A 12,573-nucleotide genomic window follows, 5' to 3' on the forward strand; every position below is an offset into this window, starting at 1 on the left:
TTATTTTTCATGACTACAAAGCCAGGATTCCACCAGACTGGGGGTTGTTTTTCTTCTGAAAGAAAGGAACATTTATTTTCTTGATGCACTTGAATGCCTGAGAACTGTTGTTCTTTTCCTTACTTCCCCCCTCCTCCTCGAATCCCGAATGGCACTCGTTTGATGTTTGTGCTTTGAACTTCATCCAGTCTGATCCCTGGCCTGACATGACTGCACAAAAGTAATTGCACTTTAGGACTGCAGAATTCTGGGGGGAGGGAGGGGGTCTCCTTTTATCATTATTGTTTTTAACTGCTGGGATGAATGTTACAATCCTGCTTCAGCCATCTCTGCCGTCTTACCGCTGTGGGACTCTTCTCCCCAACACCCCGTTTCTCATCAGAATATAGCTCTGGGGAAGGGCTCAGTATTGTGCCAGTACTGTGACAGCAGCTTCCCCCTCTGACTTCACAGCTCTGATGTAGATATGTATAAAAGGAGGAAACCCACAAAGATTTATCTTGTCATTATCTTACAACTCATAACATACAAAGAAAAACCAAAGCGACAGCCCTCTGTTCAGATACTGCTAAATGGTTGATACCTCTAATGAGAAAAATATTCCAAATAATTTAAGCTATTTTTACAATCATTAAGTTGTAAAAATAACCAGCGGTTTAGATATTTTCTTGTTCTATTTCCTTAGCTATGTAATTGCTTCAAGGCCTCCCTTTGTTTCTAGTGAGTAGTTACAACCAAGCCGCCTTAAAGCCAGACACAAGCATTTCTGTCGGATGCACACAGTGCAGGTAAGCTGAGATACAAGGCTGCAGGGACAACTTACATTTTCATATCGCTGGGACTTTACATGCTCTGCCCATAGTGTTTGTGCCTTGGATTTACTGTCAGCTGGGTGGGCAAAGTAAAGAAGTGAGTGGCATCGTAACATGCAACCCTATTTAGACTGGCCCAGCCTTACCAGAGGGAGGAGCAAGAGTGGCACAAATGCAGCCACATCCTCCCATTTCTCCTTGCTGGACAGACTGAACAGACTAGGGACAACGTGGGCCCTCTCCGGAAGCTATCAGGAGAACTGGCTACCCTGGATTTGGAGAAGGCTGAGGCTCTCAATGACTTCTTTGCCTCGGCCTTCACTGGCAAAGGCTCTGACCACACCACCCAAGTCTTGGAAGGCGAACGCAGGGAATGTGAGAATGAAGACCCTAGGCCCACTGTAGCAGAGGATCTGGTTCGAGACCATCTTAAATACCTAAACGTACACAAGTCCATGGGACCTGACAACATCCATCCACGGGTCCTGAAGGAGCTGGCGAATGAAGTTGCTAAGCCACTGGCCATCATATTTGAAAAACCATGGCAGTCAGGTAAAGTTCCCGACGACTGGAAAAAGGGAAATATAACCCCCATTTTTAAGACGGGGAAAATGGATGACCCGGGGAATTACAGACCAGTCAGTCTCACCTCTGTGCCTGGCAAACTCTTGGAGCAGATTCTCCTGGAAGCATGCTAAGGCACATGAAAAACAAGGAGGTGGTTGGTGACAGCCAGCATGGCTTCACTAAGGGGAAATCCTGCCTGATCAATGTGGTGGCCTTCTATGATGGGGCTACGAAACTGATGGACAGGGGCAGAGCAGTTGACGTCATCTACCTGGATTTGTGCAAAGCCTTTGACACTGTCCCACATGACATCCTTGTCTCTAAATTGGAGAGACATCAATTTGATGGGTGGACCACTCGGTGGATAAAGAACTGGCTCGATGGCCGCACGCAAAGAGTTGTGGTCAATGGCTCCATGTCCGGCTGGAGACCGGTAACGAGTGGTGTCCCTCAGGGATCGGTGTTGGGACCGGTCTTGTTCAACATCTTTGTCGGTCACATGGACAGTGGGATTGAGTGCCCCCTCAGCAAGTTTGCCGATGACACCAAGCTGTGTGGTTCGGTTGATACGCTGGAGGGAAGGGATGCCATCCAGAGGGACCTCGACACGCTTGTGAGGTGGGCTGATGCCAACCTTATGAAGTTTAACCATGCCAAGTGCAAGGTCCTACACCTGGGTCGGAGCAATGCCAGGCACAGCTACAGGTTGGGCAGAGAAAAGATTCAGAGCAGCCCTGCAGAGAAGGACTTGGGGGTGTTGGTCGATGAGAAAATGAACATGAGCCGGCTTCAGTGTGCGCTCATAGCCCAGAAAGCCAACCGTGTCCTGGGCTGCATCAAAAGGAGCGTGACCAGCAGGTCCAAGGAGGTGATCCTGCCCCCTACTCTGCTCTCGTGAGACCTCACTTGGAGTATTGTGTGCAGTTCTGGTGTCCTCAACATAAAAAGGACATGGAACTGTTGGAACAAGTCCAGAGGAGGGCCACGAGGATGATCAGGGGACTGGAGCACCTCCCATATGAAGACAGACTGAGAAAGTTGGGGCTGTTCAGCCTGGAGAAGAGAAGGCTGCGTGGAGACCTCATAGCAGCCTTCCAGTATCTGAAGGGGGGGCTATAAGGATGCTGGGGAGGGACATACAAGTTCATAGATGAACCATGCTCCCCTGCTTTAATGAAGAACAAGCTGAGGGCATGTCTTAACCTTGAGGCATTTGGGCTGTGGCTTTTACTGACCTACATATGTGTTTTGGCTCACAGAAGGAACAGGAACCTGTGTAAGAAATGTAAGGAGTAAGGTCATAATGTTTCTTCATCAGTATGAGCAGCTTCTAACTTTTCATTTGATTATGATGTTAGAAAAAAAAATGTTATTTCCAACATCATACGAAAAGTATGCCTTGAATGAAGGTCTTTCAGCTTTACATAGGTGAGTCTCCGTACTGCCTGCTATAGCAGAAGCACTCTTTGAAAACACAGTGACAGCACAGACCTTGCTAGCAAAGCAGCAAGAAAAAGCCATTTGAGCAATAAATAGCTATGCTCAGACTCCCCATCTCCTCAAAGCCCATGCCTTCTTGACAGTTTTCCAACCTGGTATCAGCCTTGTAATGTAAATTTCCTCAGAGTTGGAACAAAATCAGTTTGAGACAGCAGGAGGAAGGAGAAGAAACAGTATCATAGACTCACTGCCAGGTCAGATCACATCTTTCACATTGTTTCTTCAGAGAGATGAAAAGTCACAAAAGACTCATTAAGAGTCAGGAACAAGGCTCATGGTGGCTCAGCAGTCACCAGAAGTGTTCAACCATCTACCTGATATGCAATCCTCCTTCAGCCAATGCAGCATGATGGATCAACCCCCTGTGAACAACAGCTGCTCTGTTCTGCATTTCTTGATGGTTTGCTGCTCCACACAGTCAAACCTACTTAAAGAGTCAGTTTTGGATCAGTAGGCAGGGAGGCATCAGGAGCACAGTTTTAACTGGAGGATCAAGAAGGAGACACACCACCTCTGAAAGAGAAGCTAAGAACCAGGACGGAATTTGGTTTTCTCTAGCTATAGACTTGAGCTGTATACTCAGCAGACTGACACCAGTGTATCTCCAGCTGAGTTACTGAGTTATTACAGTCAAACAAATGCCTTATATATGAGCTTTGCTTCTGACTTCTGTTTGAGACTTAGTGGCATGACTGAATTCATATTAGTTTTTATTCATGAGGATGGGTATGGCGTGATGTTCCTTAAATTATATGAGACAAGCTTCTTCCACCACCGTCAACCATTCATCCCCATGTCAGGTGGTCCTATCTCTGGAAAAACATCAATGGCTAAGAGTTGTCAGAATAATTGTCACTGTTCCTTCTCTATGCAAGTGCCACACACAACTCAGTCCCCACTGAGATCTGCCCATGCTGGTGATGCAGGATTGAAACAGAGAGCAACAAAACCACTCTGCAGGACAATGTTCTACATTCATCAGTGCAGAGATCCAGTTTATTAGTGCTTGTATGAATTGCCTAATGTCAGAAATATTACAACAGTTTCAAGTTCCTGTCTAGTTCCTACCTGACTGGGGACTCATTTGGTTTATTTGTAGTTTTGGTCAGAAACGTAATTTTATGATCTGGGTTCTTAGCAGATGCTGCACCAGCTTTCTTCCGTGTGCCTATATATTTTTTTTTTTCTATTAGCCAGTATAAGTCAAGTTGGACAAAGATGGAAATCTTCAGACTATATAGTTTACTTGCCAACCCATGTTCTCTGCAAGGCTTCTCCTAGGTTACAGGCACAGAAACTCGGAGCTAAGGTTCCTTGATCTTTTGGTTTCATTACACACTAAATTAGCTGCTACACAGCACTGTACTCATCTATGACACAATATATTCCATTCATTTTATTTCTCCAACCTGACCTCATGTGCTGGCAGCCCTGGCTTTCGAAGAAGTTAAGCTGCAAGTGGTTTAGCAGAAGACCTACAAACCAAATGACTTCTCCCACGCAGAAATGCAGAAGCTTTAAAAACAATAATGAAACAATTAATGGTGGTATCTTCAATAACTGCCAGTGTTGCCACGACACACTGAAGTTTTTCCCCCAGTAATATCCTACTCAAGGAGCCCCCTGACAGAAGAAATGGTAACCTGAAGTTCTTGGGCAAATTGTTTTAACAGGTCCTATTTAAGAAATAGGACAAAAGGGATCAGGAGAAAAACCCCAAACAATCTAAACAAGTGTTCTTGCTCTGTTCCTACACCTTTTACATATTGTGCCTGCTGCCCTGGGGTAGAATGTCATTTCTATGAACAGGAGTCCATATTTTAAGGTATGATGTCTGTCTTGCTTGAGTTGGAGTGTGCTTGCTTAAAGTGCAGGATTTAAAAAGAAAAAAAAAAATCTTTCTATTTTTGTAAAGTTATAGAAAATATTTTTCCTCTCAACTACGTTCCAGATGAAACTGCTGGGGAAGTTTAAGCACTTGCTAAACTATTGATTGAAATAAAAAAGCCTAACTGAAAACTAAGGATTTCTTTGCCTCCTATACCTGTTAGTTTTCTGTACTGTGGACTTGATACCTGTACAAAAAAAGACAGATGTCCCAGAAAGCGATAACCAGAAATCCCTCTGTTAAGTAACTTGTGCACAGAAAAGCTCATTTCTTACCACAAGCACAAGGAAACATTTTTGCTTGAGAGCGCATCACTAGAAACAGCTCTGATGGAAACAGCTGGGATGATTTGGGTTTCACAGCACATCTTCATGTTCTCTGAACAAGAAGGGGGCTGGAATTGCCCAGCAACCAGTGACGGTGTTGGCTTGCAAGGACAGCACGGTCAGAGCAGCTGTGTCATGACAAAGGGTGGGGTTAAATAGAAACCAAATATTTTTCATAAATGAGAGTTAAGCAAACCAGCACTACTGCTCTGCTGTTGCATCTCACTTTAAGGGCTACAACCTGGGAGAGGGAGCAGAGAGGGATCACAAAGGATGCTTTTCTTAGAAGAAAAACCTGAAATAACAGAGAAGAGAGAACAAGCCACAGGATAACAAAAGCATCTTTCCTTGGTGCTGTGCAGTTTCACCCTTGCCTCACTTGCATACAAAGAGATGAGAAATGCAGACAGTGAGACTTCCATCATCACCACCACAAGCTGTGGAGTTGAGGGACTTCTGAGTGACTCGGGAGATCCCTGAAAGATGAGCTCGATTTGCAGGAAGCATGCCCTAAATTACAAGGTACTCTGAATGCTGTAGCCACAGCCTGTGAAGAAGTGACCTCCCTTCCACACAAAGCAGTGGGTGCACATGTGCTCAGGCATAAATAGATTCTACATGGTGTTAATTTACTCATTCCTGACACAAGGAAGACTAGGCGATAAAAACCAGCACCACTAATTCTGAATTCTAAAGTTTCATTAGTGTTCCATAATTTTGCCTTCTTGCTACAAGTATTTCCTAGGAATTCTTTCCTTCTAGTCTTCTCCTCTAGTGCAATCACTGTAGGTTTTGTGGGGTTTTTTTAATTGCTAATTGCTGCCAGCAATAATAATAAGGAAATGAAGAAACAAAATTCCTACTCCACTGCTGAATCAGGAAGAAACAATCATGGCTGTGAGAAACAAAATCATAAGTACCGTCAATAGCAAAGGAAACTGCAATGTTGGCCTGAGCAATTATTTATCAGGTGCCTTTTCCCACCCTTCTTCACAAGTCTGCTCCAGGACATATGACCAGTCCATCAGATAGATTCTAGCTATGGTGCTACCAAGACCCAAGGACAGTAACTAATTCCTACATGTCTTCCACTAATGGGAACTGCCTGTGATCATCCCTTTGAAGCAGGAAGACACGATTCCCAACATCTTTTTCCCATGGGAATCACATTGGTTCTCGTCTGCTGTCACTTCCAAGACAGTCTATTGGAAAATGAGAAAGCAAGCAGTGCAGGACAGTGCTGTCTTCAGATAAAGAAACAAAAAGTCGAGTGGAAGTCAGGGAGGGGGGAAGAAAAGTCAGGGGAAAAAGCTTTCCACTTGGAGATGTTAGGCGTTAGATCTCCTAAATTAATTCTGCTGAATTCTGTAATTCCACCAACAGAAAAAGCCCGGGATCTGAACTATGTGTACTCTTTATCCAGAGGACAGATGCTTGCTAGACAGAGACATGGCATTATGAGTTTTCTCAATAAATTCTCAACTACTGGATCACTTTGAGCTCCAAACAGTAGCCTGAAGACCCCCAAAGATAAATCAAATCAATAGAGATTAGCTTTATTTAATGACCTGTCTAAGGTCCTATATACGGCTGTAAACAACAGTATCTTCCAGCAATCGCAATAGTTTCAACACTATCAGCAAGAGACACACAAGCAGCCAAACGCTTCCCCACAGAACCGAGCTGTACATAGGAAGCCGAGCAGACATTGCCATCTGGCGGCCAACACCACCTCAACAGTCGGTCTCGTAGATTTCCCCCTTCCTCCCCAAAATTCCAATTGGAATGCAGTCAGGGGAGCCGGGAGGCAGAGGCGACCAAAACCAGCCACGCTTTAAGGTTTAGTCCCCTTTATCAAGGACAATAAGCAGCAGCAGAGCTCAAGTTAAACAGAGACCAGGAATGCTTTCCTTTAGTCTGCCTATTGTAAATATATTTATTTATATATATTGTAAATTTAGATCGTTTGATAAGGTGAAATAGTAACTGAAGCAGAGGAGTGTCAGCAAAGTAAGAAGGTGACACCATCATCTCTTATGAAAGATGAAAGGATCATCAGAGCCTGAGTAGCTGGGCAAATTAAGAGGGATGCATACTGGTCCTGAAGCAAGTTCTTCTACTGAGCCCATGGTTTTAGCACACAGAAAACAAAGCATACGCTCATCTTTTAAAGGCGTTTTACAAGTCTTCCCTCAGGTTCAGACTAACACTACATTTTCATTCCACATCATGCTCTCTCCTTACCACAGGGGCACACCATCCATGGGAGTGGTAGCGGTAAGAGAAGTCACAGAACTACACTCCTAAGAAATCTTAAATTACACTTCCAAGAGTTAAGAAATGCCCAAATGAAGCCTTACCCCTGTAGCCTTCACAGAAGCCCCTCCTGCATGCCCACTGCCCTGCAGTTAGGGCAAGACTTGTTGAACCTATGCAGCATGCACTAAAGGAATCCCTTCTTCACACTCCATAACGGATACTGGGGAAATGATTGTGCGGTCTAAGCTGTACCAACCATTTCTGCATGTTTTGTTTTAAATTAATAACTTGAAAAAAAACCTTGAAAATACTGTTATTAAGCTACAAACCTTTCATTACTTCAACATATTCTCATATGTCCAAAAATGTATATATAAATGGTAACTGAAAATTGTAATTATATATATATATATATAGCCCATATGCAAGTACCTTATCCCTGGAATTACTAAAACTTTTAATGAGGAGTATCACACATTCACTGAACTGTTTTAAGAGCTACACAAACTTAAATACACTATATACGCTAAAAAATACTGCTAAATTTTGACAGACACTATAATTTTATATCTTAAGATTATTATCAGCACACCCTGCTATAAGAGCAAGTGCTTTAACTTCCATGATTCCAACCTGGACAACGCAATAGCTACCAATGTATAGCTATAGGAAAGGGAGACTATAGAAGCCAGCAGGCATGAGACTAGGAAGGATTTCCTGTAAAGAACTTTTTAAAGGATTTCCTGTAAAAAAAAAAAAAATAAGCAATTTTAAAGTAACTAAAAAATTAGGAACAGTTAAAGGAGGAAAATTAGAGGCAATTGAAGCAATTACAAACATATACCACATTGTAAAGGCCTATATAACTCAGTCCACAGTAAACACCAGTTTGCATATTAGCACACAGGCACACCAGAAAGATTTACAAATCAGATGTAAATATGAGTGTACACAGACAAACAAAATGGTTTTGCATAACCCAGTTATTACACCTGCCCACAGGGGGATTAATGCTTGTGTGGCTCACCTTACGAGCAGTGCTGCATGCACAGAGCATGGGAGGGCTCAGGTCACACAATACTCTCTGCTGCACTCTCAGAGCAGTAGTCAAGAAGATCAGGAAACACTGTCTGCATGCTGCTGGTTAGGTTGCTGAAAATGCTTATTTCTGATTAGCGGCTTCACTTCTGTGCCTCTAGTTCCACAAATGCAACTTCTACATACCTATAGAAGCGGTTTTACAAAACCATAATTACCTGGTCTACGAGAAGCTTTGAGCTCAGTTACAGCTACTCTGAACACTCCTCCCATTTATTTGCAATCATCAAACCAGTGTTTGCTCCAACCTGAGCAGAGCAGGTTGGAGAAGTGGAGATGCATATATGGAAGGCTACATTTCTTCCAAGTCTTAAGTGTTTCTCACTCCGTTATCTGGCAGCTTTCTTGCATCACCTCCTTCCTGCCCCCAGGTGGATCAAGCTCCACTCCCACCCTACACACCCTCCATGAGCTTACTGTGGTGATAGCTTGAGTTCTCCCCTGACATGCCTGCTAACCTGCTCCCTTGTAACACACCTATCTCCTGCCCACATGGCCAGGGTGTCTGATCTATGGCCACACTGACAGCTTGGCAAGCACATCAGCAATAACTCGACAAACAGCAGCAAGCAGAATGAGTATCATTCCAGCTCACTGTGCAGGCTTACCCTGGATGGAAGCACCAATCTACATGCCTCTCATCTCAGCTCCAATTTTCCTGTAATTGGAAGTAGTTGGTATCTGTGAAACATCAACCTATCAAATGTGGCTTGAATTAAGAGTTCAAATTCACCCAGAGAGAAGCAGGATGAAGATGCTGCCATCACATAAACCTTGTCTCTTTAGATTAAGTTTTTTCACAAATCCTGGAAGCAGGATAAAGAGACAATTCCACCTCATCAAGAAAATCAGAAGAGATGGCTTCCCTGAAGCTGGGAAATGAAATGACAGGCCCAAGGGATGAAGTATCTCAAGGTATTAAGCAAGAAAGTGAGGTCTGAAAGCAGTGCTGTGATGTTGAAGGCTGTATTGGAAATCCAAGGTTAGACAATCCTGAGAATGAATACAGTGAAAATCCTTCTCCTGGCATTCTCCTGTTTAGAAGAGGGGTCACCATGTTTGAGGCTTTACACCCTGAGGTTGGAGAGTAATTCCCATTTCTGGAGAAGGCCACAGCACTTTCCATCATTTATCCAGGAATAAGACAGGAGCGTTCTAACAGCCCCGATATCCTGAAAAGACAAAGCCACCAAGAAAGCCATTTCTGAAGCAGTCAGCCTCGCTCTTCTCATAGTCTCTTCCTACCATACTCCTTTTTTCTTCACTCGACACCAGCCACTCCTGAGATGTGGGACAGGTGTCTCATTTATCATTTCAAAACGTTAAACCTGAGGTGATTAAGGCAAACAAGGAAATCAGCCACTGCCTGAGCTCCCTCTTCTATGAACCACTCCACTCATTAAGAAAGCTGCACACATTAGTAATTCCTATTACAGCTCCAGGGTGCTGCCTCTATTTGACTCAGGGTTCGAGTTTTGTTTTCTGTAGACTTTCCTCCCAAGCCCTTCCAAAACACAGTTCTATAAACTAGACTGTCCTACCTAACAATTTAAAGCAATGCCTGCCTCTCAACCATTAAGAGAGCTACACCTTTATAATTTAGACTCTCATTAATATTCCTCACACAAGTGCAGAAGTATACTGCAGTCTGAAAATCAGTAGTAACAGCAAAACATTTATTCATTTTGACTGGAAACATGTAAGTGGTGTTAATCTCTAAGAGTCTACTATTGCTAGAGCACGTTCACTTGCAGGAGTGCATGCTTAGGTTTTAAAGAAAGAAGTGCTTGGCTCTTCTGAAGAAACACTTCTGAAAATCAGAGTGTAGCTGTCTGTATCATCTGTATTTGGACTACGAAAGCAGCAATGGAAAAATATTTTTCCACTCCTGTGGGTAAAGCTATTATGGTGGGTTAACCCTGGCTGGACACCAGGTGCCCATCAAAGCTGCTCTGTCACTCCTCCACTGGACAAGGAAGAGAAAACACAATGAAAGACTCATGGGTCAAGATAAGGACAGGGAGAGATCACCCACCAATTACCGTCACAGGCAAAACAGACTCAACTTGGGGAAATTAATTTATTACCAGATCAGTGCAGGCTATTGAGAAAAATAAAAACCAACCTTACACCACCTTCCTCCCACTCCTTCTTCCTGAGCCTAACTTCACTCCCAAATTCTCCACCTCCTCCCCCTCAGCAGCACAGGGGAACAGGGAATAGGGATTGAGGAGGTCAGTGCATCACACATTTCTTCCGCTCCTTCCTCCCTAGAGGGAGAACTACTCACACCCTTCCTCTGCTTCAGTATGAGGTCCCTCCCACAGCAGACAGTCCTCCACAAACTTCTCCAATGTGAATCATTCCCATGGGATACAGTTCTTCACAAACTGCTCCAGTGTGGGTCCCTTCCATGGAGTGCAGCCCTTCATCAGGAACAGACTGCTCCAGCGCGGGTCCCCCATGGGGTCACAAGTCCTGCCAGCAAACCTGCTCCATTCCAGGCTTCCCACAGCCCGGTCACAGCCTTCTTCAGTCATACCCCTGCTTTAGCTTGGGGTCCTCCACAGGCTGCAGGTGGGTATCTGCTCCACCATGGACCATTATGGGCTGCAGTGGAATCTTTGCTCTGGCACCTGAAGCACCTCCTCCCCTCCTTCTGGACTGACCTGTGTATCTGCAGAGCTCTTCTCACATATCCTCACTCTTCTCTCTGGCTGCAGTTCTGCAGGCTTTTGATCCTTCTTAAATCTGTTATCCCAGACACGCTACCATCATCAATGATGGGCTTGTCCTTGGCCAGTGATGGGTCCATCTTGAAGCCGACTGGCATTGGCTCTACTGGACACATGGGAAGCTTCCAGCACCTTCTCACATAAAACACCCCTGCAGCCCTCCTGCTACCAAAACCTTGCCACACAAACCCAATACAGCAATATACACTACCACTAACAGGGTAGTTGTACAGATTTAGGACTATTTGTTTTCTTTACAAGTACAAACAGCACTGTCTCTACTGAAGCTTTTTTTTTTTTTGCCACACAGACACACTTTTGTGTTCCAAGACTACAAACGCATGCCCAAATGATTAGTCTTCCCCCTCTTCCCCAGCATCTTTAGCAGCTGTCAGGCACTGCAATCCTAGTGAGCACAATCCGTGTTAGAACACCTCTCCAACAGCTACGGTTTCTGCCTGTTTAACACTCAGCTTCACGGAACAGAGAAGCCAACAGCTAAATCTTTAGCAAGGTACCTTAAAAGCCTATGAAAGACTTCAAAGCAAGATGAAGCACCATTTTGAAATGAAAAACAAAATAAAGAGCAAGCAAATAAAAGACTTGGACAAGGCTCAAGCAAGGCTTGATAAGAAACAGGATGGAACACGCACTAGAGAACAGCAGTTGTGCCTAACCCTCCCCACCCATTCATTTGTCCCAACACTTACACCTCAGTTTCCCTATCTCTAAAGCCAGGATAAGCCCTCCTTACAAGGCAGACTGAGACACTTAAAAGATTGCTATTTACTACCCACTCTGAGAATAGCCTAGACATTGATCACCACTGACAATCTGAATTCACCTATGCATGCGAACTTACAATAGCATTAGTAAAAACTTCCAAGAATAGCCTGAAATAATTATTCCCAGACTATGGCAAGTTTTTGTTTTTAGAACTTGAATGACAGACTTTTAAAAACAAATCAAAACAACTCACACCACTTTTTTCTTATACACAAGTTTAGAAGGTAAGAATAACTACTTCAGTCACCTTTCAATTCATTTTTCATTTATTTCAAGTGTTAAGAGCTCAGACTGCTTATCTATAATAACAGCAGTCTGCCTCACACCTCTGTGCCCCGATACCGTAACACCCTTGCAATCTTTTCCAAAGAGGAGGGAGGCAAAGAGCAGCATTCCACCCTGCCAGCAACAGAAGTAGCTGCTGTATAAACAGGGATTCAATACCCTGCTAGCAGTGTTATCAACATTACATAAACTGGTACCAAGCTGGCACTGTAACATGGTGGGAGATGCTTATTTCACGATGTAGTTAATGCATAATTGCTAGGGGATGAAACAATGGATTTCATCTAAAACAGTTTTCAGATCCAGGTCACCTGCAA

The 12,573-nt window shown here is 43.9% G+C and overlaps 1 protein-coding gene across 1 annotated transcript in view; it reads right to left on the reverse strand.

Annotated features, from left to right (window-relative positions):
* The window catches only part of VAPA (VAMP associated protein A), a 64,132-nt gene that overhangs the window by 17,957 nt on the left and 33,602 nt on the right, over positions 1 to 12,573 (reverse strand). The window lies entirely within an intron of this gene.

This window comes from Psittacula echo (genome assembly GCF_963264785.1).
Source record: "Psittacula echo genome assembly, chromosome: 2".
NCBI lineage: Eukaryota > Metazoa > Chordata > Aves > Psittaciformes > Psittacidae > Psittacula > Psittacula echo.